General features: G+C 31.5%; 1 pseudogene; it reads right to left on the reverse strand.

The window, feature by feature from the left end:
• Positions 1 to 509: 509 nt before the first annotated feature.
• LOC145819135 (secreted RxLR effector protein 161 pseudogene) lies at positions 510 to 1076 on the reverse strand (annotated as a pseudogene).
• Positions 1077 to 8320: the final 7244 nt, after the last annotated feature.

An 8320-nucleotide genomic window follows, 5' to 3' on the forward strand; every position in this document is an offset into this window, starting at 1 on the left:
CATGATTATATTACGTCACTAGATTATCATAATATGGCCAACGTTCTCCCACTAAAAGATTGCACCATCACCATTAGATTTTGTTCAATGAAATTATTGGCATCAAATCATTGTAGTCAGTGATTTACACATTGATCAAGACTGTACAATGGTTATAGTGTTAATATTTTCCATCAATATGAATAAGTGAATCTTAATCATAGAGATGACATTAGCAACATAATGGTGTTTAATGCTAATTCATCTATAACGGTCCCGTTGTTTACATTTTCTTCTAAATTGTGCACAAGTATGAAGAATGAAAACAACAAACATAATCATTACTAACAGAAGATGATTATAACATAACATTTATCGCGAACATAATACACTCATTTCAAGTCTAAACATGATAAACTTTCTACTGAGCCCATACGCGTAACATATTCTTGAAAGAGCTTAGGTGTGAGACCTCTAGTTAAAGGATCTGCTAATATAAGTGTAGTACCAATATAAGAGATGGAAACAGTCTAATTCAAAACCCTTTCTTTAACAACTAGACACTTGATATCAATATGCTTTGATCCTCCTGAAGTTTTGTTATTATTGGAGAACCGCGTAGTAGCATCATTATCACAGTGAATCTGTAAGGGCTTCAAAATTGAATCGACAAGTTGGAATCCAGAAATGAAATTCTTTAGCCATACTACATGATATGTGGCTTCATAACATGCTATGAACTCTGCCTCCACAGTGGAAGAGGCTGTCAGAGACTGCTTATGACGCTTCCACGAAATAGGTCCATTAGCAAGCATAAAAATGTATCTAGAAGTGGACTTTTGACTATCCTTACATCCAGCATAATCAGCATCTGAATTACCACCCACTTCAAGGTTGTTTGTTCTTTGATAAGTGAGCATGTAATCCTTAGTGCCTTGTAAATATTGCAACACTTTTTTAATTGCTTTCCAATGATCAAGTCCGAGATTGCTTTGGTATCGACCAAGCATACCAACTACAAATGCTATGTCAGGACGTGTACAAACTTGAGCATACATAATGCTCCCAACTGCAGAGGCATAAGGAATTTCTTTCATTTGTTCCCTTTCTAAATTATTTTTGGGACACTGAAATTCACTAAATTTATCACCCTTAACCATAGGGGCAACACCACTTGAACAGTTTTGCATGTTGAACTTTTTAAGAACCTTTTCAATATAGGCTCTTTGGGGCACTCCTAAAATACCATGAGACCTATCTCAGTGAATTTCTATCCCAATGACAAAAGAGGCTTCACCAAGATCTTTCATTTCAAAATTTCTTGTAAGGAATTTCTTTGTCTCATGTATCATTCCCAAATTATTGCTAGCAAGCAATATATTATCAACATACAAAACTATAATGCAGATATTGTTCCCACTGATTTTAAGGTAGACACATTAATCAACCACATTATCCTTAAAATCAAATTTGGTGAGAACTTCATGAAATTTAAGATACCATTGTCGAGATGCCTGCTTTAGACCATATATGGACTTCTTAAGCCTACAAACCATATTTTCCTTGCTTTCATCCTGAAAACCTTTAGGTTGGTCCATGTAGACCACCTCATGCAAGTCACCATTCAAAAAAGTTTTTTTAACGTCCATTTGATGTAACTCTAAATCATCATGAGCTACTAAGGCCATGACTATTCTCAAGGAATCTTTATTAGAAACAAGAGAATAAGTTTCCTTATAGTTTATCCGTTATTTTTGAGTGTATCCTTTAGCAACTAATTTGGCCTTGTATCTTTCGACATTGCCTTTAGGATCACTCTTGGTTTTAAAAATTCATTTGCATCCAACAGTTTTGGCTCCCTTAGACAATTCTATAAGATCCCATACATTGTTGTCTTTCATGGATTTTAACTCATCTTTCATGGCATTTAACCATTGAATTGCATTTCTATTTTTCATGGCTTGGGCATAAGAAACATGATCATTCTCCAAGCCTATATCACACTCATTTAGGTAAACCTCATAGTCATCTGATATGGCTTGTTTCTTTTCTCTTTGTGATATGCGTAAAGGTTGTTCTGCAACTGGGACAACTTCTTTTCCAATGTGAGAAATCTCTTGTGTACCAATAGGTTTAGGTACTACATTTTCTTGGATAATCGTGGAAGGCGTAAAATCACGATTTTCCTCCAAAGAAATATTTTTGAGATTTATACTCCCACTAATGTTTTCATCTTATAATAACACAATATTTCTAGTTTCAACAATTCTTGTGATATGAGTGGGACAATAGAATCTAAAAACCCTTTGAACTCTCAGGATATCCAATGAAATAACAACTTATAGTTCTAGGATCTAATTTTTTTATTTGTGGGTTAAAATTTTTTACTTCAGCAGGACAACCTCATACATGTAAATAATTCAAATTAGGTTTCCTACCAACCCACAACTCATAAGGAGTTACAGGCACAGCCTTACTAGGAACCCTATTAAGAATATGTACAGCAGTTTTTAAAGCTTCACCCCACAAGTAATCTGGCAAAGAAGAATTACTCATCATGTTTCTCATCATGTCCAAAAGAGTACGGTTTCGTTGCTCAGCTACACCATTTTGCTCAGGTGTAGCAGGGATTGTGTAGTTAGCAACAATACCATTCTCAGCCAAAAATAAAGCAAAAGCACTTGGATTTTGACCTGACTCAGTGAATCTACCATAATATTTACCACCTCTATCAGATCTTACACTTTTAATCCGTCTGCCAAGTTGATTTTCAACTTCAACTTTATAGAGTTTGAGCATATCCAGTACTTCTGATTTTTCATGAATAAGATACACGTAAGTATATCTAATAAAGTCATCAATAAAAATAATAAAATATTTATGTCCAGAAATAGTTGGAACAGTAAAGGGACTACATATATCAGTTTGAATTGTGTCTAATAATTCAGTAGTCCTAGTAGCACCCTTTTTCTTTGTCTTTGTGTGTTTTCCTTTAATGCAATTCACACAAGTACTAAAATCAGGAAAATCAAGTGAACTTAAAATTTCGTCTTTAATAAGATGTTTCATCATTTCTCTTGATATGTGGCTCAAACGCTTATGTCACACACATGGATGAATTTTCATTCACTCGCTTTCTCTTTTTATTTACCAAGTTGTTTACATTAAAAGGATAAAAGAGATTGTGCATAACTGGAATCTAAATTCAATGAATAAAGATTACCATATAAAGTTCCAGAACCAATCATATGAGAATTGTGGAATAAAGAGACTCCATTATTTCCAAACTTAAATTCATAACCACATGAATCAAGTTGTGAAATAGAAATTAGGTTCCTAGTAAAAACAGGAACATAAATTGTGTTTACTAAATCTAAAATGAAACCAAAGTCTAAAATTAGACGGAGGGTGCCAATAACGTCAGCATCCACATCAATTCTATTCCTAACCGTAATGGTTCGTTCTCCTTTATTTAGTTTCCAACTTGTAAGGTATCCCTACATGAAATTTGTTATGTGAATACTTGCACCAGTGTCAATCCACCAAGAATTTGGTGGAACATCTACCAAAAGGGATTCATAAGACACAAAACATTGAGTGTTACCTTTCTTGTCCAACCAACTTTTAAAACCTGGACAGTCTTTTCTTATGTGACCTTTCTTTCTACAGCAATGGCATCGAATCTTATTTTCTTCATTGGCCTTGTGAGTTTTATCATTTGCATTCTTCTTCTTCTTACTTTTGCCTTTCTTGAAAATCTTTTTGGTTGGACCCAAGGTGGTACGGTAAGCCATATTAGGCTTTTCAGCGTTAAGCCTCTCTTCTTCTTGAACACACATGGCAATTAACTCACTCATCTTCCACTTATCTTTCTACGTATTATAATTGATCTTAAAAGGATCAAATTGTGCAGGAAGAGAAGTCATAATGAAATGAACAAGAAAATCTTTAGAAATTTCCATGCCCATTCCCTTTAATTGAGAGGCCATGTCATTCATCTTTAAGATATGTTCACGAACACCACTCAAACCATATATTTCATCGTCATCATTTTAATCATGAGAATACTAGCAAGGGATTTGGAAGTTCCAATGAATTGTTCTTCAATTGATTTCATATAGCTCACTGTACTTTCAGAAACAGGGATTGCTCCTTGAATTGCAGGCGTAATTGAGCCTTTCATAATCATTAGACTTAAGCGATTAGAGCGTTCCCATTTTTCATACAAAGCCATGTGTTCCTTAGAACTTGTATCATTAGGCTTTGTCGGAGCTAGCTCTCTTAATGCATAGTCTAAATCCATAATTCCCAAAACAATTCCAATTTGTTTCTTCCATTTCTTAAAATTAGTTCCACTCAAAGCTTCAATACAAGACAAGTAACTATTAATTGCAACAAGATTCAATGCTGCAAACACATAATATCCATTACATAATATAATCAAGAAAACTACTTTTCACATGTCATAAAAATAACACCACAAGTTAAATATATCTAACTATAAAACATAATAAGTTAGATATGAAATCAAGTTATCCTTCCGTTGAGCCGAATAACAATATATTTTAACAATTCATAAAAATAAATGAGATGACTAATAAAAATAAATAACATAAAATAAAATAAAATAATCATTAAGACCGTAACGAGTTTATCACCGTTGGGCAGAAAAACTCAATATCTCTTATTCTATTTTATTAACTAAAGCACGTGAGAAGTTTATCACCGTTAGGCAGAAAAACTTATTACTATATTTATTATACTAATCATCTCAGTTGTTCAAACATACATAATGTTGAACCTCCGTTGGGCTGATCAGCAATGTTTCAACTCATAAGGTGTGTAACAAAACATTATAATTGCATAAAACATTATCTTAATTACCACTTGTTCAATAATTTTCAATTTTTATTTTAATATCAATAGAATAAAAGATTGGCCAAAAATAAAAATAAAATTAAAATTGGACAAGTGTAAATCAAGGTTTTGCACTTGTTACACAAAATATCATCATAAAATGAAATTCATACTTATACGTTTCATGCATCAGAATTGAGAACCATGCTCTGATACCAATTGATAAAAAACTTTGCGGAACATAAACTAAAAACCATTAATGATTCAATTCTATTCATGAAAACTATATGAATTTCTACTATACAAAATAAGTGAATACATACCTTGATCTATGATAGTATGAAATTTTCTTGTAAGAAAGAGAAACCTTGCATGGAAGACATTGATCTTTAAGTTCTTTACTTGTCTAAGATCTTCAAACCACTTCTTTCTCTCTAGACGATGGGAGTCTTCTTGTGGTGACAACTTGAGTTTTGTGATAGAGAGTGTGGTTTGGAACCTTACACTATTTATACTAATATTCTTCCCATCAAAGAATCCATGTATTCAATGAACTTCATTAAATAGATTAATGTATCTTATACATTCATGATACATAATGCATCTTCTATATTAATGAATTCATTAGATAGATTAATGTATCTCACATATTCATAATAGATATATAATGCATCTCTAAGATTCATTCATAATGAATTTATCACATTCAATGCATTGACATTATCTCTATTTGTCTTTTATACATTATGTATATATAGGTGCATTCATCAATGATTAGTCACCATCTAATTAATATACATGTATTTTACTTAATGAGATGAATGTAGTATAATCATGCATAAGACACATTAAGCCATATTTAAGAAAAATTCTTACAATTTTTCTAAAATCAATTTTTTGTGTTTAAATTTTATTATTATTTTAATTACGAAACACGACTTTAAATTTTATTATTATTTTAATTACAAAACACAGCTTTTCAAAAGTCGTTTTTTGATAAACAATTTCACTAAAATCGTTTTACCCTACAATAAAGAAATAAAGATAAAAACCCAACATTTTGAAAATGTCATAGTCAGAAAAATCAGCCGAGAATACTGAGTCCGGATCCTCGGCCGCTCTACCCAGCGGCCCTTTTCAGCAGCGCCCCAAAACGACGTCGTTTTGGGGCCAATTTTCCAAAAAAAAAAAAAAAAAAACGGGGTCTGCTACTGGTTCATCCATATATATATATATATATATATCTTTATATCTATAGATGAAGAAAAAGAAGAAGAAGAGAAGAAGAGGAAGAAGGAGCTGCTGGGTTCTGCTGGGTTCATCATAAAAAAAAAAAAAAAAAATTTCAAAATCTGGATTTGATTGTTGATGAAGATGATGAAGCTGATGATGATGTTGAGCTGCTGGGTTCTACTGGGTTCATCATCAAAAAAAAAAAAAAAATTGTTCAAAATCTGGATTTGATTGTTGATGAAGATGATGAAGCTGATGATGATGTTGAACTGCTGGGTTCTTCTGGGTTCATCATCAAAAAAAATATATATATATATTTGTTCAAAATCTGGATTTGATTGTTGATGAAGATGATGAAGCTGATGATGATGTTGAACATGATGATGATGTTCAAAAAAAAATTTGATCACCGATGGCCTCTGCTTTCTCTACCTTTTTTTTTTTTTTTCTAGTTGATTTGGATCTGGATCTAAAGGGGGAAAAAAATTTGATTCCTGTGTTGAAGACCTCTGTGTTTTTTTTTTTTGACCACCGATCTGTTTTTTTATGCATTCAAAAATTGATTTGGTCACCAATCTTTCTTTTTTTTTTGATCTGAAAATGATGAAGACCTCTGTGTTGTTGTTGATGAAGGTGCATTTTTGATGATGAAGATGAACTGAATGTTGGTAGATGATGAAGACCTCGGGTGTGTTTGGATCATTCTTCAAGAACTGAATGCTTCCCCAAATTTTCCAAGAATGCTTCCCAGATTTGGATCATTCTTCATTTCTTTTTGAAAATTTACAAAGGAAATATATATATATATATATATGGATGAACCAGTAGCAGACCCCGTTCTTTTTTTTTTTTTTGGGAAAATTGGCCCCAAAACGACGTCGTTTTGGGGCGCTGTTGGAAAGGGCCGCTGAGTAGGGTGGCCGAGGATCCGGACTCGAGAATACCGTGCTTTAAAGTTTTTGTGCCTGTCCCATGTGGGGTTGAGAAAAATGCTAAAAAAAGTCCCACCCACCCACGGACAAGAGAATGCAATTGTGCTTTAAAGTTGTTGTCCCTGTTGATATTGTGTCGATTTAAATTATTTATATGGTAAGATTCGATTACTTATAACTTTTTTTTTTAAAATAATAAGAATATATAAAATGTAAAGTCAATAAAAAATAATTATTAATTTTTTTATATGAATTTATTTTTTAATCTTTTGACTAAAATCCTTAATTGCCAAACAACCCCTTAATTTGAGTCACACCTTATTTTCACTCTTTTCTCTGTGGTTGGAACTTGGAAGCTCACTTGGTTATTCTCTTCTGCAGGCTTCCTCCCTTCCCTCTCTCTCTCTCTCTCTCTCTCTCTCTCTTTAGAGTTAATTTGCTTCTAGGTACTTCTCGTTTTCCTTAATTTATCTCTTGTAATTTTTTCAAACTCTGTATTTGAATTATGAATTTAGATAAAAATTTAAAAATAAAAGAAGAAATAAAGAAAATTTTAATTTATATTTTATTTACATTTATCTCATTTTTAAATTTCTACTTAAATTTATGATTCAAACACAATTTAAAAATATATGTTTATATAATGTTTGATTCATTTTAGAAATTAATATGTAAGGATAAGAGTGATTTCCCATATTGGTTTGAATTTTAAAATTTGAAATAATAAATAATTAAAACTTGTTTATATTTTTTTAGTTTAATTAACTAATCAATAAATTTTCTGTTTACATTTTAAATTATAAAAATAAAAAAAAATATAGTTTGAAAACTTAATTCTCACATTCATTCTCATTAAAAATCTTTTTTTTCTTAATATATATAATTAGTATAGATGTCATGGTCACTCGTTCAATGAGAACAGGGAAAGGAGAAAGATAGTGATGAGAAAAATGCTAAAAAAAAAAAGTCCCACCCTCCTAAGGACAAGAGAACACGGCTGTGCTTTACACTTGTTGTGCCTGCCATATGTGGGGTTGAGAATACAATTGTGCTTTAAACTGTGTCAATTTAAATTATTTTATTGTAAGATTTGATTATTTATAAATAAAAAAATTAAAATTAATAAGAATATATAAAATGTAAAGTGAATAAAAAAGAATTTTTAATTTTTTTATATCAATTCATATTTTTAATTTTTAAATATTTTTTTAATCTTTTAACTAAAATCCTTAATTGTCAAATAATCCCCTAATTTGAGTCTCACCTTATTTTCACTTTTTTCTATGTGGTTGGAAGCTCACTTGGTTATTCTGTTCTAC

This window comes from Camellia sinensis, chromosome 2, assembly GCF_055761805.1.
Source record: "Camellia sinensis isolate YWXY chromosome 2, ASM5576180v1, whole genome shotgun sequence".
In the NCBI taxonomy this organism is placed as follows: domain Eukaryota; kingdom Viridiplantae; phylum Streptophyta; class Magnoliopsida; order Ericales; family Theaceae; genus Camellia; species Camellia sinensis.